Raw genomic sequence first — 25,717 nt, 5'->3', positions numbered from 1 at the left:
ATACTTTAGCAGAATAAACTTCGTCGCTCCTATTACGTGAAATTTCCAATCTAATTGCACGTTATGTTTCTCCGTTCGAGTATAGCGATCGATATTCCTTCAATTTGGTCGTCGTATCCATTCGTAATGGATGGGAAATTTGTGTCTCGTGTTATGACTTTTCGTTTACGTCATCGTATAGTTTTCTAGGTTTATTTTTTATTAAAAATGAAAAAAAGAGGGAAGAGGAGAAAACGGGCACGAGGTAGTTCGCCCTCGTTGCAAAATCTGACCTGGTTGTTCATTTCGTCGGCGCGAAGCGCTCCTTGCAGATTTACTGCGCGAATCTCGCGGCCGCCGGAAGTGACGTTTGCACATGCACGCGCGATTTATTTTCCAACGAGAGAACGAGCCTCTCCGAACCCCTCGTCGCTCGCTGGCGTCCCGCCCTTCGTCACGCTGAATCGACCAGCCGCGCGCTTTGAACACCGCCCTCTCCACGGTTTCGTCTTGATTTCTTGCTTGAGGTAAGCCTTCGTCGTGAGTCATCCTGATCACGCGCTTTGATGCTGGTCACGCGGAAGTGCAAATCTTCCCGGAACTATTTTGCGGACGGGAAAACATCCAACCCAGATTTTGTTTGTCTTTACGATACGCCGCGCCATGTTTGAAGACGGTCGACGAAGAAGGTGATGTTGCGCTGTTCAGGTTCGTTAAACGGGCAAATAGAATACGCTTCCGGGGACCACTAAGAGAAAACGAGCGTTGAAATCATGCCAGAAGAGTAATTTTATCTCGTCTGGAATTGGAACGAGGCAAAAAAACGTACAAAGCGGTAGAACCGAAGGATTTGGCCACTTTTAACGGTGTAGTAAAGCAACGTAAAATTCGCAAAGAGTCAAGAGGAATTCACGATCGTTGAATCGTCGTGCTATGTCCACTTGGAAAGTTCTGTAATGTTATACATATTCCTGCTGCCCCTCTGTTGATCGATCAGTATCGGATAAAGTCGGGATTAATAAATGTACTTGCCAAAAGCAACAGAAAACAAAGTTACCATATCGGCAAACTAGCCGAAAAGTTCATTTCTGTTCGAAATTTTCCAACGCTCAGCGGAATAAACCGGAAATATTAGTTGTGAAAAATCCGGCTGGAATGTTAAATTTGTTTAGAACGATTGATCACGCGCCACCGCACACGCGCGCCTCTGTTTAATGCAATTTTGTGTCAGATCGTAGTGTCGGATTCTTCGATTTGTTTTCCCAACGAATCCACCGTGCTATCGTCTGCAACGCATATTTATTCGCTCAGAAACCAATGCATATTCATGTAGTAGATCGAAGGATTGTATTTCCGCGGCGATTTTCACAATTGTTCACTTTACTACGAATTACCACGAATTACCACGGTATCTCCTCTTATTGTTTGTCGGATCTCTGTTTACGATTCGCGAGATCGTAGACGTTTCCGAGTCATAGACGTACGTAGGTGCAGTCAGTGGCCAACACGACCCCATTCAAGCTCAATCGCCTCTCCCACCCGTCCATTTAGGTTAATCAAGGTCTCTCGGTTCGGCCACTTGGTAATTCGCTTAATTAGGCGGTGGCTACAGGTTAATGACGTGGGCGTCACCGTGGCGTCGGGATTTAGGGGAGAGGGTGAGGCGTGTGCAGGGAACAAAACAGAAAGAAAACTGTCGGCGGAGACGCGACCACGCGTCTAAAATCCTAGAAGCTTTGTGTCATGTTTACCCGACAGAAAGAAAAGAAGGATATAAAGAGAAAGGAAAAGATGGTGTAGGGGAGGATGAAGAGAAGCATATAAGCAGCGACGGAGGGAGGAAGCGCGCACGAAGAGGATAAAGAGGAACTACGACACGACGTGGACGCGCTAGACAAAGGAACGATGGAAAAGAAGAAGCAGAAACATCCAGCCTGTATTATTTTCCAGGATGATGAGGGCGGCTGCTAGCAACCGAGCTGGTTGCTTTTTAGGGGCTGCTGTAGGCTGCCTGAGACAGGATGAGAGGACGAGACGTACAATTAGTACCAGCTCCTCCCTTCCCTTTGCTCCTCCCCCGTTCCTCTGTCTGTCAACGATCGTCAACTAGCTGCTTTCGACGTGGCACTGAATCGACCTATCGACGGATCTTCCACCGGTCCATACAGTCGAAGGGTTAAGGACTCTGAATCACCAAGCCGATATCGCTTCCTGTAGGTTAACTGCTCTCTCGTCGTTAGGACGCAGGGGAATTAGTTCGACCCGAGCTCTCGGCTTTCGAGTTTCCGTGTGGCAATGGAAATGAAGGGACGGGATCGGGCATAGTGTTGTTCAGCGGTTGGCACTTGTGAAATGACTCGCGTGGAAGGCGGGTCATCGTCTTTGAGGATCGACCTATGATCTGCTATTGGTTCAAGTAAAACTAGCGGCGCACGATTTTCAAACGCAATTCCACTTTGTTCCATCTGTTGGAACGTATTCGTGACAAAGATTCGTCGGATTTTACTAGGATTCGGCACGGTCGAATTCACGAGCGAATCACAGAGCAAATATATGTGGGATAAAAGCAGCGAAATCGGACTCGGAAGAGCCAAGATGGATAATTCTTTCAACGTTTACTTCGCCATCGCGCCTTCCTCACGCTTGCTTGAATTTCTAAGTAAAGTCTGAGGGAAGAAGGAAGGAAGAACAGCTTTGTGGACCCTGTCTACCCTTATCGCGGATTCCAGGCCATTGTCCAGGTCTACCGTGCATATAACTTGCACCCCCTTTTTCGTTATGTTCCCTCTTTCTCTCTCGAACAAATAGCTAACGTCGGGGGATGCGTTTAAGCGGTTTAATGGTGGGGTCGAAATTACTACGACGAATAACTTCCAGTTAGCTCGTGAAATGTCCTATTCGGTACGTGTATCATCAGAGGCATTAGGTACCGCGTACATGAGCTGTAATTGAATCTTCCGCCCCATAATTGAACGATGGAACAAGAACGACTAATAACGAAGATTATCGTTCGGTGGCGCGTGTGGATTATTTTGTGGCTGTGAAAGCGATGGAAATTTGAAGCGGCCGCGAAAAGGAAGGCAGCAGGGTTTTTGCCGCTCCCGACAGCTGACCTAGTGACACGCATCAGATTCGTTTCGCTCTGCTTGAAAACTCGACACAAAAATGCACCCGAAGATGCCATTGACGCGTCGTGAAAGTTTTATCGATTATCGCGATTCCTCGTAGAAAAAAGCTCGTTTCTCTTTTGCCCGCGAATCTATCTCTCCTTTAACTTCCCACCTATCTTACTCTCTTGAGATACGACCAACGATTAAATCTTATCATTTGCCTCCACTTCTATAAACATCTATTCTACGCATACCAATGGAGCTTGTTCCATAGAAAGGGACGTGATTACACTCGAAACATTCGAGGGTGAAAGATTTGAGCCTTTGGTAGCTGGATATCGCGGAATTATCAAAATGAAAACTCACAGGTGTCGGCTGTGTCCATTTGGAAGATAAATTTCAACGTTTCGCCAGCGTTGCAGGTAGGTTCACGAAGGGTCGAACGACACATCGATATAACTCTATATGTGTATTCTGTGTTACTAATAATAACGAGTCAGTAAGCTAGCTACAACGTCGGCGGAACGTCGAAATTTATCTTTTAAAAGTACACGACCTATAGCCTGGCAATATCGAAAGGGAGTATGAAAAGTCGTAGCTTAAGTAGAAATATCGATTTCCAGAAAGCTTGATCGGCTCAATGAAATACCATTTTATTTTGGACAGTTCTGTCGATCGGACTGGAAACTAAAGATATATTCTTCAGTGGCGAACAGTTTCTAGCGGACTGCACGTTCTTCTGAATCGTTAAAATCGCAGAACGCGTCAAAATCTCGAGTAAATTCCTGGAAATCTCGAGCTAGAAGAATGTATTGTCTCTGATTACGGCCCTGATCAAACAGAGAAAGTTTCTCGTTATTCAGAAGTTCATTGGTTCTTCCTAATGAAACGTTTCTCTTTGTTTCGGTGTCAGGCTGAGTGCAGATTCTTCGGATACTCGATGTACCATTATAATTTCTACGCGTCGCAGTGGAAATCCGAGGGAGAAGCCAGGAGATGGGTTCGTGAAAACTCGAGCAACGTGACCCGATTCGCGAAGGCGCGTGAAAATCGTTCCCGTACGAATCACAGGGAGGCCAGGCTGCGACATTTCATCCGACGAGGACTTGACTTTTCGTCCTAATTTCGCATTAATCGATTTCCACTCGTGTACGTTCCATGCATGCGTTGATTGCAGTTAAAACGTGCACCCCGCAAGGCGTCAACGTCGTCTCGTCTGTTTCCACCTGTGTTCACCTGGCTTTCTATCTGCTCTTCTCTCTTGCCCCTCTCCTCCGGCTTTATTGTAGTCTTTTTTATCATCGCCGCCTTGTTCCTTCCTTTTCGAATCGTAGTAAATCGAAGTCGGTCACAGCTGCGGCCAACGGCCGAAGGTTTTATCTTCCTCGACTTCCTAATGAAACTCGATTCCACCGTAGCGCACAGCAGCTCCACTAAATAATACTTAGCGGCCGGGTTTTTCTTCCGGCCGGAATTGAAATCGAGGAAAACCGTAGAAATAGGTCGCGAGGAATTTCCACTTTAGCCGAGCCGACTGCGAGTTTCGTTCGCACCGCGATCGTTCTTTGTCCATTTCTAGGAATATTTAGCGGATACGTGACTGTTTGCGCCGAGCAGAGATATCGGTGAATTTCGTCGCGGTTCATTCATTCGTTTTAAGCAAGGTAATCGTTCACACTTATTTTCATATTGATTTCTCTGTATACGACCGGCCGTTTTCAAGCTTTTTATTTCAATTGCCCCCGGCTGATAGGATCCGTAGTGGCACTCTTCACGAATACAGAGATGGGCTGAATTTAAAAGCTCGAAATGACATGTTAAAACTCATTAGAGTTGTAACTTGAGGAATAGATAGTCAGATTTGTTTAAAATAATATTGTTGTTGATACGAGTTCGAGTCAATCGGTAACTGCTTTCCATGCAAGAAGCGAGTTTCAAACGTGATAATCGCAAATGTAAGCGTTTACGTGATATTACAACTATCAGTTTATAGGAGCGATCGAACTGGCCGCGTTAGGTTGCTTTCTCGGTCCACTAGGCAGGCAAGCGGTGTCGTTTGCAAAGTCCTTTCAAACTTAGTCTGCGATTCGTGTCTCGATTCACGCAGAAGTGGCTTGCTAGCCGTTCGTAATGGGCAAAGTTAATCTGGAATTGTCTCTTTTCTTGCTGTCTAGCTGAACGATGGAGAACGATGTAGGAAACGAGCGATCCGCGATTTAGATGAGCGGAAAAAGTTTAGCAAATGCAAAAAGTTCCTGGAAAATATGGCGTTGTTCGCGCATCACGTGCTCCACTTAAAACCAAATACTCGAACATAGCACGTAATTGTATTTAATTGTAGCGATGTATATACAAGTACACAGAGTACGTATAACAGAGTATTTCAAATTTGAAGAAGGTGCAGTACTGCTTATAGCAATCAATGCTGACAAACATAGCTCGAAATATCGTTACTTTCAAAGTTATTGAAGTTTTCATTAGCTTGCGTGCAACGTACGTATAAAAGCGAGTGAAGGAAAACTCTTCATGCGCGTGAAAGTTACAGCGATAAAGTGACCAAGTACATTCTTCTGTTACTATTACATAATGGTGTTATACTCGATAAGTTATACACTCGAGTAGCCATGCAACAAAGTCTTTTATGTTGTTACAGGCGTATAGTTGAAAACGTCTTGTAATTCGAAAACCAGCCAGACTTGAACCCATGTTTATATTAACACGTACATATTTTTCTTGTTTTGTGGATGCTGCTGCTTCTTTCGAATTTGGCTCAAGCTTCTCGAAACATCCTGCGTAGTTAAGCGAAAATATCGAGATGAATATCGAATCGGGGAGGGGGCGGGGGTTAGATCGACCCTAACTTCGATACGACAGGTAATAGAAATGGATGGTTCACTAAGATTTTCGGGTGTTCCCTTAATCTCGAACGTCAATATTAGCAGGAAGCTTTAGACATAGGGCTTGATTAGTCGGGTATTCCGCGTTTGCATCTTTCGGTTACAGTGGACTTCCCTATGGAGCATATCGTGGATATCGAGACGGTATTATCAGCTATGAATTGCACGGTAGTTTCCATGCCCATCTCGGACCTCTACCATTCGCACAATATCTCTGAATAATTTAACCGTTTATTTGTAACTGATAACGTCCATATTGGTGAAATATTTGTGTATCAACAACGGTAATCCATAAATAAATGAAATCGGTATTAATTAATACTAATAGCCTTGTAGTATCTAGCAAATGATAAAACACAATACTACTGTTTTCTATTCCTTTAAACATCTGCAAATTTGCGAACATATCGACTACGTGAACAAATGACCGCTATAGCAGTTACGGGTTAAATGTTGAAGCGACATCTTCGTGTAGCGTTTTCCATTTTCGTTACTCTCATTCTTCGCGCAGTTGTTGCAGCAGTTTCTGCACTGCAATCTTTGTCCATCACTTCGAAGTTCCTTAACAGTTTCGAATCGCTGAGGAAATGCGTCTTCGTACGACTTTAGTCAGTTTAGTTTTTAGGTCCCGCCCCCAGAAGATAACTTGAGTTGTTTCTTGTCGATCGACAAACATAATAGAGAGGTTAGGATCGTTTTGTGACATCGAAGGAAGCCATCAACGACTGCAGCTAGCGCCACTTATCGCGAAATAGGTTTTCGATCAGGTGAAATAGCTTGCTGATATTTCTTTGATGTTTTATCAGGGTTCTGAAGATTCCACACACATATTCATGGCTCGTAAACTTCACATCCGTTTCATCGAAGAAACGCAAAAATATCGAAGACACTCTGCTCGTACAACATGTTTGACAGGAAGTGGTTGAAACTAATCGACTGTTTCGGATATTTTCAAATACACGTTTTTAAAATAGGCGAATGATTACAGATCACAATATCTGCAACAGCGAGTACGTGTCAATTTTTATCCGCAACGAGTATACATTTTCCCATTCGTATTTCTCCATATAATCGAATAAATTGATAAAACTTTCGCATGACAAAATTCGCTCGTCAGTATCGGGCGTTAGTTTCAACAACTTCCTATGGAATATCCTGTACAAGCTCAACGAGCTTCGAAACATAGAGGAAACGCAGGTGCAACTGGTCGTTGGAATAAAACAACGAATCATCAATTTCCAAGTTTCTGCTTTCGAATTAACCGTTCAATAAAAATCTCGTTTAGCGCGAGGCAGCATTTTTTCCGTCATTCATCTTCGCCGCTTATTGTATTTCCGAGCCGGCAAGTCTGAAATGAAATTCTTGTCAGGAGGTTTCCTTCCGTGTTGCTTTCTCTACCGTCTAACTTCCACGAGTTCATGTCGCTAACAGCGAAACGATCCATCTCGCGAAATCATTTTCTGCGATACATTTGTCGAATACACGATACTCGATAGGAGTGTCCAAAGTGATTCGACGCGAATGTTGAAAATGTATCGTCGCACGAACCAGCCATTGTTTCGCGTTTCGACGAACACGCGATACTCACGCGTATTATACTGTGCTAGCGAAGGAAGATAAGAAAAGTGGAAGTCACAGCACACGGTGGAGAAACACGTTAAAAACATTCAGCACGACCGTGGAGGATCATTGGAATCGCAACTGCTTTCAGCCCGGCGACGATGAACGTTACGCGTCAATTGCTCGTTCCCGGCTTGCTAAACGTTCGTCTTGGCGCCTGTGTGAGAACGCACGAACGACGAAACGTTTCCCCGGTTTTCTATTCTTCCCTTAGGTATCGCGTTTTTCTTCTAACGTTTACATCGTGCCTTCTATCGAGCGAAGATTGTTGCCTTTACGAGCAACGTACTGAATATAAACTTAAGGACGCCACAGGTTCTTCCTTTGCGCGTGAAAACGTATTGCCTGTGAAGATGCAGGAGATGTAGTTTCCTTCTGAGTATCAATAAAATAAAATTCCCTTCGCGAGATGGTAAATATTATCATCGAGGTTGCCGAGGTTTCTTCGGTCTTTGACTATCGGCGACGATAAAAGCGTGTCGGCGCAGGCAAAAGGGCAATATCAACGACACGGTATCATTTCTGATGACATTTTTCTGCCAGAAATCACCGATAACCGCACCGATCCGGAATTGAAACACATGAACAAGTTAGGGCGCACTAAACTGATTCTGTAACGCAGCGCTGATAACGATACCGTTGTTCCGCATGCCCGTCCTGATATAGTGTGTCCGAGAAGCTTTGTGTAACGTGGTAACGGTTACGTTTGACGAGCAGTTGCAGAGAAGCGAAGAGAATACGCGACCACCTGCCTAAGTACAGTGGCTGTGTTTCTGTGTTGCCTTTAGGAAGGCGCAATTACGTTTTTAGAAAACTCGGCAACGATATCACTAACCGTTTGCTGAAATTCTTTCCGTGGAAATTAGCTTGGGCCTTGAGTATGTCGTGGTGAGAGTCGCAACGGTATCGGTTAATTGCATTGTCCCTTACCGCCAACGACGCAGCTGTAATTTCCTCCAAGTGTTTTCGTCCAAATGAAAGGATAGTTTAAGAAAGTATGCAGTACAACGTGGCCCGCGCCGTTTCCCTCTCTTACGTTAATCTGTGTTCCACGAAATTAGATATTTCAGCTATGCATCCCTTTTATGCATTCACGTTATTCCATTGTGATATTCCATGCGACTCGGTAACTTGCGTCGCGGTTTCTAAGTACGTTAACGTATCTCAATTATCTTGCATTGTATTTAGTGCAACTTAATGGCGTGCGTGGATTTTGTTGATTGAAATTGTAAGACGACGGGATCAGACAATTCGATATTAAATCTCGTGTCTAAGCAACCAAAATGTTTACGGTAATAGTAATCGGGTAGATAGTAATCGGGTACGTTCTGTTCTCCTTATTGTTCTACTTAGTATTTCGAAATGTCCGAGAAAAATGAAATTTCTTCTATCGCCTTTGTGCTTCGCTCAATTCAAATTTATTTTTACTAGTCGGTAAACGAACCTAATCTTCTCACGCAAATTTTTACGAACTTGCGTACGTAAATACACACGCCGAAACGCAAGCACGAATGTTTATTTTGTAGAAAATATTTAATATACTGCATAAGCATAGACAATACAAAATAGCACGTTATTTATTTTATTTGCGTCCAGAAGCTCTATCAAAATTCATTTCTCGTGTGATTTTTATCGTTTCGTAACATCGTTCAACGCAAGTCCCACTTTGTTCTCAGAATGTGTTACGTATACTCAGAAAGTTGTTACGTATTTTCATTTACGTTTATTTCTTGCAGATAGAGTTGCCGACAAGCGATTCCCACATTTCCAACTCGATTAGAATCTTAATATTGCTCGTTCACGATTACCCTGTTTCACGAAATTGCCATCTGTTGACGACTGCCATTGTTACGTCGGCCGACTCTCTACCTGGACCGGGCCTCACATCGCGGACGACATGGCAGCTAGATGTCCGCACAGTCTTATTGCGTACCCTTAAGACTTTCAAGAACCGACCATAAATCTCAGAAAATTCTAGCTAAAGTCTGTCAGATCGAACAAAGATCTTTTTACGAAAGCGTTTTCTAAGGTTTATGGTTTGTTTCTGGAAAACACGTGAAAGTTGGTTTTTCACACGTGCGATGCTTCCTGCTACCAACTTTCTATCGAGGGCGGCTAAGACCCCTCCTAGTTCACCAACAGTCTTAATAGCCAATAGAAACAATATCTATTACCCTCACTTTCCTGACCAAAAACTGTGATCAACAAATCCGATGGTCCCGTGCGCTAGATACACCCTTCTCTAGCTCTCCTCCGACACAGCATCGTCACTTTCGTGGTAGTCCATTTTCGTCGTTAGAACAGTCAACAAGTCTACCACGGTTCTACCCTTAAATCAATCCGTTTTGTAAAGTCTAATTAACTCATCGAGAGATATCGTCAAGTCGGGTCAAATTTCTGTAACGCATTAATTGTACTCATCGTCAAATACATTGTGACGCTCATAATATTGTGTAATCTATTATTGAATATATACGCCATATTAATCTGTTAACACAGTGTTAGATTCATTTAACCATCCCTGTTATCTTAATCGAAACAAGGGGAACGACTCTTTTGCGGCGTCGATTAGCCGAATCGTAGTGAGAATTTACGCCTCTCGCTGACGCGTTTTCCTCGCGACCGCGTCTCGCCGCGAACTGTCGCAACAGCCATATTCAAAGTGTTAAAATCATTCGCTGTAACAGTATAACCGAATATTCCTGTTGAAAGAAGTTTCGTGTCCACGCGTTATAGGAGAACGCGTCGCGAGATGTTTGCTGTGTTTGAAAGTAATTTTCGTGGTGGTCAGAGGGCGAATGGCATTACGAGCTAAGTATACTATCAAGAATTTTCTACTCGCCGGCAGTTATAACGTTGACGGTGTGGCTAGATAGGCGTTGTTGCATGTACTTTATAGCCGCGAGCGACAGATTTAGTTTGCGCAATAATGTTGCTTTTACGCGGTGTCACCGAGAAGCTCGCGGCACGAGGACGTATCCTAAATTTAATATAAACTCGCGCTATTGTTCGCCGCCAACTTTTATGCGTGACAATCGGCCCGACGATTTATTAAAGCAATGTTATGCGCCACTCTCGGCGGTCAACAAGGAGAAAAATTCGCGGATAATGCGGCCGGAATCGACGTTTCCGTTTGTTACCGAGTTGCCCGGTTTCACTCGCAGTAAAAAGCCGAACTGCTTTCTCGCGATTATCTCGTTCAGTCTTCGCGTGTTATTTACATTCTCGTCTGTTTCCTACGCTTTCAGCCTGTTTATTTACATTTTTATTCGTATTTATTATCATTTGTTCGGTCACATCTTTTGCTCGTTCATTTATTCACAGTTTTTGGTGATACGGTTATGCGATGCAACAACTGAAAATTGTAGATTATGAGTGAGAAACGGTGTACGATGCTGTGAAAAAGTGTCGGGTCATTTACCATAGTGATCTTGTATTTATATCTTTTAGTGTTGCGCAGATTTTCCACATATGCGGAACGATTTATAATAAATCATGACTAGGAAGAAAGTGAAAAAAGAACACTTTTTCGTACATTAAACAGTTTCAACGAATCGTTGGTCCTTGAAGATTGTACATGGTTGAGGAGATGTAACACTTGTATCGCGCTCGTCATTCAAGTGGCTTCAAAGTTCGAACAGTTTCCGTTAGTCGAAATAAACGTGCCACGGGTTGCGATCCGTGCGAATTTGTTGAATAATTGAAGCATCGGTGAAAGGAGGAAACAGCAAATGTGATCGTTAGCTTTGTTACAGTGGCGCAAGGCAAATTAATAAAGCGGCTACTTTAAACGATGACGCTTCGATATGCGATGAAAATAGAGCGCGACACCATCTCTGATCATTTTAATGAGCTGCCGGCGACGGGAACTGTCTAGACATCGTGACCAAAGATAGTAATGAAGCACCGCCTCTTTTGATCTGTCGATTCTGTCGAACGTAAAGTTTGCTCATTTAAAACGATTCGATACCAAACGGTATATAAAATTCACATGGATTGGGAAAAGCGGTGACAGATTTAGCATTGCGATTGGCATTTTCTCAAATTCATGAATCGATTTCTTATTAGTAGTACGTGAGGATTCTGGAAAATATTTAAAAAATCCGCTCGAAAATATCGTGGAAGATCAGCTTTGTACGGCAGATGATAAAAAATAAACTTCCACTAAGTTGAATTTTACACTATAGTTGAAGCAGTAATTTTTCTTCTTGATCTCCCGATTAGCTCGACGTAACGAGTAGTTGAGCGAAAAAAAAAAAAAAAAGACGAAGGAACTCTCCATTAATTTCACCATGAGTGATCCTTTTACATTCGCGCCTGTTTCATCACGAGATTACGCTGCGAGGATTAATTTCAATTTAAGACACTTTCGTCTCCGGTTCAGTTGTTCGCTCTTCACCATCGTTATCGCGCGTATTCACTCGTTAGGCGCGTCGACAGAATCACTAGCTGACCACGATGGCTGACTGAAACGCGAGAGTCGCTAATTCCCCGGTATTCGCAGCTTCTGTCGCCATGTAGTCTGTTTTATATAACGAATACCGTACAGCCTACGTTCAGAAAACTCGATTCTTTTAATCTAACGAATTCGTCGTACTCGTTTAACGGATGAGCCATAAATCCTTACTGATGGAATATTATTCTTTTTCCATTTGTATGGTTGATGCGGGAACTTCAATTTCACAATTCCGAACAGTAATTGTAAAACGGCCTGTTGTACAAATTTCTGTCAATCGAGCTCTTCGCGTTTCTCCATTTCTTGCAGGGTTTTCTTCTTTTTCATCCGTTCCCAAGGCAGCGCCATCGTCCGTTCTCCTGCTTCGCGCACCAGCTCCCGCTTTGCATAATTTCTATCGTTACAAGTGGAACACAGAGGAGCACGTATCTGTCACGCGTTGGCGCATTTTGCCCCAGCTACGTGTATATTGTACGCGCACCTTCGTTCTCCGGCGTTTTGTTGTGGCGGAGTAAATTGACACGAAGACGGAGAGAACGCGTTGGTACGCGATTCGCACGCGGCTGTCCTTCAACATTCGCATACTTATTAGCAAGCAAATACGAGTTAACGTGCCGACCGGTTTGCTTATTCGTTTCCACGACGTTTGACGTATGTTTGAGAAACATAACAAAGTTCGTGAGAAACGATACTATTTGATAACGTGGCATCCGTTCACGTTCTTCGTGAAATACGCTTGGAACGTAGGCGACGAAACTTTATTCGTAACGACGCCTGTTTCCTATATCTTAGCAGCATGAGAGATATTTTAACACCCAAGTCTTCTTTGGATTACTCAATTTAGGTGAAACGTACACGAAATTGTATATTCAACGCTCCGCGTATATACGTAATTTTTTAATTTATAAAACATAATGATATAGACAAACGAATTAAAAGTATCACGTATGCATGTGAAGTATAATTAAACACAAAGTGGTTTTACCGTGAAAACAACCAATTACATAATCCCTGTCTTTTTACTGAAATTTATATATTTAAATTTTAACCTGAGAACTGCTTAAACAACAGATATTCTAATTAGCTATATACATGCACGTTTCTTGCAATTATTATAATATAGACGTTAAGGAACACTTAGATTTTGAAAATTTATGGTCTGAAACGCGAAGGATGTACTCGGACTGATTGTAGGAGTTTAGAAGAGCGCAGATGTAGAGGAGATGGCAATTTGGTTTCCACTAAATTCCGGTTAACTACTAATAGGATTCGTCGTATAATTTATAATGAAATTTACGGGGATCCGAACAGTGCAAACATTGGATTCATTTTCTCTGGTTTAATCGATACAGCTGCTGTCCTAAAAAAGAATTTAGGTTGTCCGAAGGTATTGCGCGCGAAATTTGGTGGGGGCTCATCTATCATTTCCGTTTAGCGATTTGCGAAACTTCGGTTCATAGTGTAACACGCGAGACAGGATTTGTAGTTATTTAATTTATCGGAAATTAATTAGATTCGCCTAGCTTGCCCGACGTTGCCCCATATCTATCTCTGATCCTCGATTTAAACTGTATTTCAAGCGATTAAACTTGAATCCTCAGTCTAGCGTAAACGCTTGCACTTCGTAATTTATCATACCGATAGAATAGTTGCTTTCTAAAAAGCCCAGACCTATCGAGATTCTCGGAACATTGTCACAGTCGTACAATGTTTGTTTAATTAAATCGTTATTTTATTCATCCGAAATATCTTTGTTATTTCGAACAATGAGCAAAAATATATACAGAGTATACGTATGGTTACGAATTTTCCACAATTTAAGGGGCGATTCTTGACACCGAAATAAAACGAAATTCAAGAATAACATTTAATGTTCAATGTACAATTTCATTTGCAAAACGTTGCGCGGGATTGTTTATGTCTCCGAATATCGTGGACTTCTCTACGGCTAGTAGAAGGTAAGCTGCTGCCCATGTGTCGTTCGAATTGAGGATCACTGTGCGCCCCGCTGCTTACGCTGACCTCTTTTCGTTCGTGTAAGGAGGTTTGCTCGCGTGCAGGAATATTTTGGCCGATGTTTAATTGTCAATAACTAAAGAACCAGACCGAAAACGCAATTCCTTATTCTGGATTTTCGTCTTATTTCGGTGCCAAGAATCGCCCCTTAAATTTTTGAAAATCTGTAGCTGAGCATTCTGTATATAAGAGTTTTAGGGTTAAAAAGTGATACACGTTATTGTATGCAATGGTATTTTTACAGGTAGAGGTTTAAATATCATATAAGTTTCAACATGCAGCTCAGTGCTTTTATCACAATTCGCTATTTTCGTGCAGCGATGATTACAATTAAATAGCCCTTTCTTTTTGTATGCCTGATTTGCTCGTTTATCGAAGCATTTGCCGCACGATAGTTAGAATGCACCGTAATGGTGACTAGACCATCGTGAAATAAAGCAATAGAAACGAGGCGAGGTAGACCGATGCGACGCCACCACTAGCTGACCGCAGTAATTTAACAAACTGCAAGGAGAGAGCCAATGGTAACCTAGCGAGTGCAGTTTGTAATGGAAACCACTGGACAATGAGACATGTGGTCTGTTGGAAATTCAATATGTAATCATCGGAGCGAACCAAGAACACCGGTTTCCAATTGTTCCAAGTATTATTCGAGGTTTGCGCTCCATCGAGGAGAAATATCGAATGTATTTTTCTTATAACCTATTCGCGAAGACGTAAGAGTTGTTTCGCCCTATTCGTGGTTCAACGAACTACGGTTTAAACGCGAAACGAAATATTCCATAGATGGGAAATTCTGCTGGCTGTTATTTTCCGCGATACACTACAAAATACTCGTGCAAAGCATTTCCCTGGGAAGCCATTAATTTGCATCCTAATCGAGAAAATCATTACTTTCACCGGGGTATGTCCCATTTACAAAGTAAACAGATTAACCCTGCCATGAATATTTAGTTTTAATGTTAATCTTTAATTAATATTAATGTGCTGTGTTATCAAATATTAGGATTGCTCAAACTTTCAGATCAAATTACGCTAGTTATGCACGCACTATGTATCTAGTCCAGGAACGCTCGTGAATTTCTTTTCTCATTTCCTTTTAATTCCTTTTACCCTGCTTAAACCGCTTCAACTTTCTTCACGCTTTTCAAAGTATACTTTTTTCCTTCCAACATTATCATGTCGTAAATGTTCGTTATACTGATTATACGTTGATCTTGTTCGCTGCGCCAGGAAACGTTTAATAGTGGGAGTCGATGATTGTTCGTGAAAAACTTTCACCTGCCTGGTATGCGACAATCGACGTGTTAATTAAAATCCCCTTCTCTACTACTTTGTTACTTAGTCGATGGGTTCGCAGCTTTTTTTATCCAATTCGAACAATTCGCGATTACCCTATCTATATCTATCGCCTTTGTTTAATCTCGTCATCGATCGCACGATTCATTCACGATTGCATAAAGTCGACACTTTTCAAGAAGAATTACATATCTGATCAATAACGAAACAAACATCTTAACTGGTTCTGTAGGGTTCTCGAGTAACCCAGATATTACAAATATTGTCATAATTACGCTCTCAAGTGACTAAGACTCTTAATAATCACAGATTCGATCCAATTTTATAATTATAACTCATAATTATAAATTAGATTTCTATTTTTTTTTTAATTGGAATATCTCATAATCTCCATGAATGGTCAATGCGTTTTCATTTCACAGTAGCGATCAAGAGTTAATAATGGAGCTGATACGTTTCCTAGATCTGAAACTTCGCTTGCACGATCCGTAATTCACCTTATCTTCAAGTAACTTACACGGTTATACTGAAACATCGACGATATCGTTGAGTCGTGCTACTGGAGTTTCTGAGAAACGACGATTTATACCACTGTTCTAGCTGTTTTACTATGTTCATTCTTTTCGAAGTGATTTTATCGTAATTATTTAAGAGTTCACTACATATTCCTAGGGAATCTGGCTGACTGTAGGATCGCAACTCTCGTTATACGTTTCATCCATGTACGAACGTGGTCTGGATGCCTGAAATGAATCCGCTATCTCGTCGGCGGCTCGGCATACGTCTTCTTAAAGGCAAATTGCCCGGAGATCGCGTCACTGTACGGTGTTCCAGTTATAAATAACGTGGGTACGTGAGTAACCTGCCGAAAAAGGTAGTTTTGCGCGGGCAATCTCTACGTTTTTTTTCTTCCTTTTATCTCTTCGTATTATTATTATTCCTTTACAAGTCAGTGCTCGTTGCCTCGACTCTATTCACTCCTCATGCGAACTAGGCGAGTCCACAAATTGCCTGCAATCGCCACATCGCGAGTTTGTGCCACGATATCCAGCTTCAAACCGGAATGAACGAAACTTTTAGCCAGTAGCATATATTCGGTCATACAGCTAAATCGAACAACGCACGATCGTCAAACTATAAATCAGCCACAAACTCGAAGTTCTAAAAATTTTACAAACTAGCCATCCCAATGAAACTTCGTTTACACCAAAGTTTACTCTTCTTTCCTTGCTTCGAGCACGCTTGCAAGAATATGAGTTCTAATGGAAATGAGAAAGGACACAAATTATTAACATATATGTGTGTAACGTTTCGATTGTACGAAAAATGTGAAAAATATCGAAAGTTTTGAGCGATCTTAATTCGATGGCTAGCAACTGTACATCGGTCCAAACGGAAAATAGTAAATCATCCATCATCTCGTCATATTAATTGATAAAGCTAATAGCTTTCACGATATTGAGTTACCGTGAGCGGATTGAGCAATTCGTGAAATGTTAGCATACAAACCGCGACGCGAGTTACCGAATCATATGTGAACAGTGTACACATACGCGCCGGACAAACAGTATGCGCGCTAGTGAATTTGCTCGCGTGGCCAATCGAAGGCTGGCGGAGAAAATATTGTAATGGACGTGAACGGTGCCAATAAATCGGCTCGTGAATCGTCGACTAATGACGAGTTGGTTTCGTAATAGTACTACGATATTACACTGTCTCGTCGATAACGAGCAATATTTCAATGTATCGGCCGTTATTGCCACCTGAAGTGACGGCCGTGATTGTAAATCACTAAACGCGATTACGTGGCTCGTGCGATTCCTGCTGGTATGCCAGGTATCGTTAATAAAGATTCCTTCGAGCGATACAACGAACACGAAGCATCGTTTTCCCCTCGTAAAATTTGGTAAAGTCTTGTTAAGGTCCTCGAACTTTTATGTCCCAATCTCGCTCTCATTTCAATGGACAAGGAGATTCTTCGTGTCCTAACAAAATTACATTAACAATTCTACTGCCGAAACACAGTTAGAGGAACGTGTGTACTATATTTCCTACATTTTATATATTTCTGTGTGCTTAATTTTTTCATAAGTGCACAAATCTGATAGTTTATTAATCCTGAAATATTTATCGAGAAATTCAGAATTAGGAGAAAAATAATTCGAAAAGAATACAGCAGAGTTAAGGCTGCAATTATCCGAAGCTTCGTTGCAGTGTGCTAGAACTCGCCTTATTTTCTCTGGGTAATTGGCTGCGTATCGTCTGCAAATTGTTACAAAAGAGAGTTGATTCTCGACACATAAAAATGCAAGTGGCGAGGTAATTTAGCAGAAGCGAAACACGAGGCTGCGAAGCACGCGGATACCGTTCTCCATTGTCGAGTACTTTTCACGTATGTTTCATTTCGTCTCTGTGTATAACCAGATATTCGGATGAAACAGATTCGGAAATAGACAAAATTAACAAGATTGCCAGACGTGTACACGAGCGTTACGATACTAATTTTCTTGGAACTTTTTTCCACCCGGATGATCGTTAACGCGAACGTGCCAAGTTGGATGAACCGGATTAAATTGTTATCAAGGAATGTTGGAAAGTACATGGACAAACGAACGGTAGGTATATCGCGGAGGATCGAATCGGATTCGCTAGAAAAACTTTGGAAATGAACTCCACCAAGTGGGGATTTATCGTGACGGTCTGTTCTCGAAAATTACTAGGGCCGAACTGGTCGATGGGAAGAGAAACGAGCTAAGGGATTTTCCACGAGGGTCGGGCGGTAAGAGCGTTTTCTGGTGATTAGAGTTCGACCAACCGAAGCAACCGGCTCAACTCCAATAAAAAACAAGAAGAGTTTGGCTGAGCTGTTGGTTGGATACATGCGCATACGTACAGGGTGTCTTCGTTGATCGTACGCTAACTAAAATCTTCGATTCTTCGAATTAAACAAAATATTGAAAACGTCGATCATTACAGCCTGCGAGTAATAGTTGCTGCAAACAATTCTGAAAACAATGCGCCGTATTTTAAAGCTACAGAGAGACACGATTGTCACAGTAGCGTAGGCGGAAGCGTCTGGCCAAAGTCGGTCCGTTTCCACTTAAACTCTGCTTTTCGTTTCACAGATGCTTTACGTATATTCTTCCGTACTATTATATGTGAAACGTAGCGAGTTGAGTGTAAAGGATTAACGGACAGAGGATTTGTCTGGCATCGCTAAATACTGAAATAACGTTTCGCGGAATCAAGATCCGACGAGGATAAACGGCGACGTTTTCATCGATACTCGTAACGTTCGTTTCAATCGACGTCTTTCCGCCGTTGTGAAAAACTGCAGGAAATATTTCACGACCAGAGACACCCAGTAGATCCAAGTAACCGTGGTGGATTTATCGATAGGTTGAGCTCACATTAAGACTCGTTCGCCGGCATGGGAAAAAGAGTAAAATACGACAGCCGGCGTGTATCGATCGGCCGAGGAATCCAGCAGGCAATCAACCGTGTGCCGTAGAAACGGCACAGTTGTTAATTGTTGCTGCGGCCTGTCTGCGGAATGGGCATCGGCAACCGTTCTAAGATTTATTCTCGGTTCGGCCGCGTATCGGGCTCGTTTCGCGTAATCTTTTAATCCGTTTAAACCGTTCGAGACCAGTTCAACCCGTTTCGTCGGATACACCGCGATTTTCGTTCAAGATTCTCACGGGTTACGTACGAACGCAGTTTCAGTTTCAGTTTCAATCGAACGGTAAATTCAAGCTGAATCTCGTTTCGCCACCCAAGTTATATTTATAACTCACGCAGCGTTTGTCGGAAACGGAGTCGAAAGGAGTAGTTCGCCGCTAAATGCGCCTTTCAAAGTCTTCGACTTTCGTTCCCTTTTTGATTAAATTCGACAGAAATTACGTCAGCAAGCGTCGTATGAAAAGTAACCGCTGGTGAACGTGAATGCCGCGAAATAATTATTCACCGGCTGTCGTAAGACGTCGTATAGGAAAGAAATTCACAAACGAACATTCAGAGCTCGATGTTTCGCTAAACGTTTTCAACGCCTTACCTTGCGCGCGCTAACGTTTTACTTGGGCGAAACTCTTTCCTTCTCGTAGTCGTTAATTCTTCCTCGATACAGTTTCCGGTGCACGTTCATTCGGTCGTTGTACCTGTCTCGTTCTTGTCTTTCCGGTGTGGAAACTACGTGGACATACTGAAAATCTGCACAGCTCACGAGTTCTGCATCCACTATACAGAAGTTTTCCTTAATACGACTATTTTACGGACTAGTGCCTTTCAATTAAACGCAGTGGCCTGTCTCTGAATGTTTGCTCTTTTCACGCGGTCGAAAGACGCGCATCTCCTTGGGCGGACTTCTTTCATTCGTTGCCCCTGCGTCCTGTTCAAAAATACCGATGCCACCGAGTAGACAATTGAGTCTTGCGTGCCCGTGTCGTAAACCGGCCGCGATCCATTAACCACGCGGATCCTCTTCGCGGCGCGTGAAAGAAGACGAAGCTTAAGGAACAAGAAGCTTTTGAATCGAGCTCTTGTATGATCACAGTCGCTTGTTCAACGGACTCTTTCAGGCTCGCTCGCTAATTTGCCGTATTAAAAAAAAAAAAAAAAGAGAGGAAGGGGGAAAAGAACAGAGAGAAAAAGGTAGAGGGAGAAACGGTGGAAGAAAGAAAGCGAAGGAAAAGAAAGAGAAGGTAGAGAAGCCGTGTGTCATTAAGCTACGCTGCTTAATTGGGTTAATGAGGCGATGGACTCGCCGCACAAAATGATAGGCAGCCGTTATTCGAAAGACGCGCTGCTCCGGAAAATTCATTAGGTAAAGTCTCCGCCCACGAAGCTGTAAATGTGATGTGTTTCTCCCTGCTACGTTCTTTTCGCCCGAATTCCGTCAATTCGCGGGCTAAAGATCGTAATTGAGACCATCGGTCAACTTTTAGGCGAACGAGAGCAACGACAGGTATTCTCGACGTTTGTATACGATACTCGAATGAGTTTCACGGTGGCATAAAAATCTTCGGAAGAACGAGATAACGATAAGATGGAAAATAGAGTGTGGAAGTTGTCATGACGCAACGAATACGATTTTATCATATCAGGTTTCGAGCCTCGGTTTAAATAACGTACAGCATGGAAGCTTGTATTTTTGAATGAGAAGTGGCGCTTCTTCCGAATTTAATTCGAAGAATGAAATTTCACGTCGGAACGTTTGCTTTCGAGAGCGAGAAAGCATAGAAAAAATATGTTTGTAGAAAACAAAAGTTGAATATGATTTTCTCTTTCTCATAGAAGAAACTGTACTTGTGTCGGGAAAATACGCTTCTGGCGTACATTTGACAAGGCTGAAAATCCCCTGCTAGCGTATTCGAGCGCGTTCGACGATACAGCGCGCGTGTACGCGCGCAGACGTTGAGGGCCGTTGAAATATCTTTCGCCGGATATGCTGCGCGTCAGTTGCAAAGCCGATATTTCAGTGGTGCCGCATATAAACACGAGTAAAAGGACCATTTCACGCCCCCGCCCTCTCGGCTGCACCACGGATCCACCGAATTTTGATTCCTATCGCCTAAAGTCACTTGCAGCGGCCTTTAAATCTCGACGCTGCAGGATTTTTCACCGTTTCACCATGCGAATCGTTTGGAAATTCCTGCTTCTCTCCTGATACTCGTCCGTTCTTTTAAAACGACCGCATTTTCTCGGTGTCTAGATCTTTCCTAATTTCCTGGAATTTTAGATAACTCGAAAGAAATGAGCTGTGTTTAAAAAGACGACGCTCGACGAAAAGATATTCGGACGTTTGTCAGATATCGTGGCAACTGTTGACCAGTGCCGCTGCGTTTGACAGCAGACGGCCTGAACATTGAACGTTCTCGAGCTCGTTGTCAGGTTGTATTGCGTTTGATGTATGATTGAACAATTTGCACGGATAATCAAGATTCTTGTAACGTAGATCGATTTTCTTACAATTTCTTTGAAATTTTGATCACCTTATTATTTCCTGTATTATCTGTGTACGATTCAATCTTTAAAAAGCCATAACTTTATCGTAGTGGACGTCCAAGTTGAAAGTTTTAACGCATAATCCCTGTAGTAAGCCGCTGCAGGAATGACTGTTTGATTAATCGCGGAAAAAATATTCTTACGGAGTTGTTGAAAAATGAATACGTTGTGTAAAACGACTAGAAGAATCTTTCTTTTTTTTTTTTTTTTTCTTTAAAATTCAGCTTCAACCACACGGTTTTCGAGTAAAAGCTTTTATTTAGAAAATGTCAAATACATAACGTCGATAATTTCAGCGTTGAAAATGCCGTATATTATAACGTAAAGTTGCTGTTCTGTCCATTTCTGAATCGTTTGATAGTGTGCGCGCGTACAAAGTACAAACAGCCAAGAAATTTTTTTGTATGGAGAGAATGTGGGACATGCGTGAAAAATATGGTGCCGAGTCCCAGTGTGTTTTACTTTTGAGGGATATTTTCATGCTAGAAATGCCTTGAATGAGTGCATAGATATCTCTGTATAAACGTAATCTGCCCCAACATAAATTAAAAGGAAATTTGAAAAATATATTTATCTGGTTTATTTGACTTTTTCGGCTCTGCTAGGATGTACCATAGTGTCTCTCTTTTACAAACACATCTTTCTACAACCATGAAAGATAATCTGTCAAAGGTTGTGATCTTTATATTGATAGAACAAAATGGATCATACGTAATTCGATACAATAATATAAAATGAAAAATGTTGTGCATTCATTATTTCCTTATACAACGAAAGAAACTTTTCGGACGACCTAACATATTGACTCGGTGAATTTTTCTTCTTCGCATGCGTGTAACGTTTTCCGGTCCCATTGAGGAAATCTGCGAAGATTTACACGCGACAATTTTTGACATTCTACGCACATCCCTAGTTTAATGTTATCAATTTTTTTAAAACAGCAAAGGTAGAAAAATTTCAGGACGAAAAGGGAGGTAAAAATAATTCTGCAACTAGTTGAAACGTGAAGATTTAACACTCTGAAAACGTTGGACAAAGTCGAGCTCGTTTCAGAGTCTAGTACGTGCTCGAAAATGGCGGTCTCGGTTTCCGTGGTCACACGAAAGATATAGGGACGACGTCACAGGACGTTTTCCATTGAATCGACATCCCTCTGGAGAAGCCTTTCTCATTGTGATGCGGATGTACGTGTATAAAGCGACGTCTTGAATTAGTTTATCCATATGGATTGAGATCGTCGTTGGCGCGGGTCTCGTAGATCACTCGGATTGCTTTCCATTGTGCGTTCTTCGTTCGACCCACGGCCATTCTCTCCAGTTTGCATCTGAATGCCTCCGTTCTCTCTGCTTCTCGGCCATTCTGTCAGCCCTTCTCGTACGCCCGCTATTATTGAATTATCCTACACTTGACACGCGAATGCCGTTTTCAACGATTCACCTGCTTTTCACCCGTCCGCGCTTTCTCCCCCTTTGGAAGATTTTTAATACGAGAACCAGCCGGGCAAAATGGCAACCGTTAACCGCGTCGCTCCCATCACACGTCTACCAACGAACCAAATAACTTTTACGACGACGATTTTACGAATTCCTTGGAAACTGGTCGATCGCTGATCACGGACGGCGGCTATTTCAACTGGCCATTATATCGCGTCGTTTACAAACTCGAAACCGAAACAACCCACTAAACTTTTCAAATGGAAAATCTATCGGAACCGGGTAGACGGATCAAATTTCTGACCTGCGTTTGTTACGCTTTCGGTTAAGCTATAATCGATCGGGCTTCAACGTTATTGTAGTTCGCTTATGAACAACATGACATACTTAGTAAAGTATCATACGCGAGATTGACCGTTTATCGTTCATCGTCGTAACGCCAACAATTACACGGATAGTTAGTTTCTCGTTTGAACTAAATAGGGAAGCTCGTCAACCGTTGCTTCACCCGCAGCGCGAACGAAACGACGGAAAAATATTCGCGTTAGCAATTCCGCGTCATTTGAACAATCGTAAAATAGAGAATCGTGCGAACGTTTCGTAAGTGCGCTTTGCCAGCTTTTCGAACTAATTACACCGTTCTTCTTGAGTTTAGTATTTTTATCAAACGGCCGAGGAGGATTAAGCCGCGTTTGGCGAGCGTTCATTCGCGACAATTTATGCAAGAACTCGCGGTTGCCAGACTTTTTGCGAGTAATGTTCGCGTTTCGAGACGGTAAAAAGTGTCGGTCATTAGGAGCAGTGAAAATGCGAGCTAGTGGAAAACCGTGCCAGCTTTGCGTGTTCCTGTTGTTGTTTCCACGACTTCAGCTATCTGCGTCTCGACTGCGAAATTCGACTACGTTGATGATGACGAACTGCGAGATCATACGAAGTACTTTCCTGTTTTAACGTTCTCATTTTTATTAAAAAAGTACATATATATATGTGTACACGTATACTAAGAATACCTTGATTTAGTAAGAAACGCAATAATTGACCTAGATCGTTAGAAAAACAATTGGCTGATAAAAATTTTAGATCCTGTTGTATGGCGATCCTGAACATACAATACAAATCAGATGATACATTTTTTCGTTGAAATTTCGTTGCTCAAAATTTGAATCTGATTCGTTTAAACGATATATCGTAAATATTTATGAAAGCAAACAACAATAAATACCATAAATAAATTAATGGTTATCGCTTGGAAATGACCTGTAAACAAGTAAAAACATAATAATTATACACGTGATACACGATATACGCTAATGTACATAATAAAGAAGCTTTTGCAGTCTAAAATGAATATAAATTAAAGACTTAAATAATTTTCTAATAATTTACATATTCACATAACTATGTATCGCAAGCTTAAACGTGTCTCGTGTTTTCACAACTGTCGTTGACACACGGATATTGTAAAATAAAACGTTTCCCGAATAAAATCGTAATGCGAGTCGCGAGTTCTTGTCGGGTATCGTGTTCTGGTCGATGGGGCGCTCGATCACAAAACTGGAACACTTGGTCGATGTTTCTGTCGCGCACGGACGTTGCTCTTGGCTCGTCGATTAATTCGCGACGATGCACTGTCCAGACCGGTCATATTTTTCCGGCTGTAATTTCCAGCTGAATCTTCGCTACTTTCGTCGCTCCTATCGACGATACGGAACTATCATCGATCGTGAACTGGCTGAATCGGCGTGTTCCCTACTGTATCGGAAGCAGGGTGTATGTATGACTAGCCATGGTGATTCATCCATCCTCGATTTATGTGAAAAGCTTTGTTCCCGAAGATTTGCTACAGATAGATGTAGGAGAAAATTGATTTTCTTTTTTTCATTTAATCCCTTCCCTCGAACGTACGCGCGATCTCATTCGTCTGTCTAGTTATGTATATGTATATACGTGTATGTAGACACGCACACATCTAGACACGTACGAACAGAACAAATACACACGTGGTAGCACATCGTTTTGGTCCTTGCAATCTCCAATCCTCCTACGTTGTCACGCGTCAAGCGGTACACGATCCATAACCTGCAAAGCTCGAGGGAGAACCGCCCCCGTAAATCTGGTCGATGCTCTAAATTAAGCCGCGTCTCGTCAGCTAAAAAAGAGAGTACACTGACTGCCTTATAAAAACGTTGAAAAGCCTACGGCAGACGTTGATTTTATTGTCGTGTCGTTTACATCCCGCTTCCTTCACCCACACCCTATGTCTCAACCCCTGCGTTTTTGTGTTCGCCCGTGTCGTTTTAATTAGCCGACCCGGTATCCCTCGATGTCCTGTGGTCAGGGGGAAAGTTCGTTTGCCTTGGGGCGGCGCTCGTTGCCTTGCTTACCTCTTCACGCTCGCTCCTCGTTAATTGTTACAATCGATAGCTCATTGTAATTCCAGCGGAAACTTGGAAGCATACTTTACAGCCGCGTGTCTGTATCATTAATGTATTATTAGTTGAAAATCATTCTTCGTATAAACGAAGGAGATTCGCGGGAACAACGTTAGAAATTCAAAGGTCCGCTCTCTGATCGTTTGGAAAGAAAAAGGGCCACTCGTATTTCACGGTTCTCTTTCTACGCTCGTAAGACGTTTATTTTCTTTCCAGCTTCTCGCGCTTTTCTAACAGCCACACCGGCTGAAACGAAATACAGAGTCGGTCCAATTAATGCGCCAACCGAACGTGTATATAAAAGCTTAGTTAGCGACTGTACGTGGCGCGAGATTCGATTAGCCCAGTTGCAACGCTCGAGTTGCGTCGTCGGGACACTGAACGATGACGACGTGCATTCATACAGCTCCATTGCCACGTCTCCCTTCAATAAATGCGCGCAAAGTTTCCGTGAATGTAATAAACCGGACGA

General features: G+C 42.4%; 1 protein-coding gene across 1 annotated transcript in view; it reads left to right on the top strand.

The window, feature by feature from the left end:
* Nachralpha1 (nicotinic acetylcholine receptor alpha1) overlaps positions 1-25,717 on the top strand; it is a 154,244-nt gene that overhangs the window by 22,206 nt on the left and 106,321 nt on the right. The window lies entirely within an intron of this gene.

This window comes from Bombus fervidus, chromosome 5, assembly GCF_041682495.2.
Source record: "Bombus fervidus isolate BK054 chromosome 5, iyBomFerv1, whole genome shotgun sequence".
Lineage (NCBI taxonomy): Eukaryota > Metazoa > Arthropoda > Insecta > Hymenoptera > Apidae > Bombus > Bombus fervidus.
This window is presented reverse-complemented; position numbering and strand designations above follow the sequence as displayed.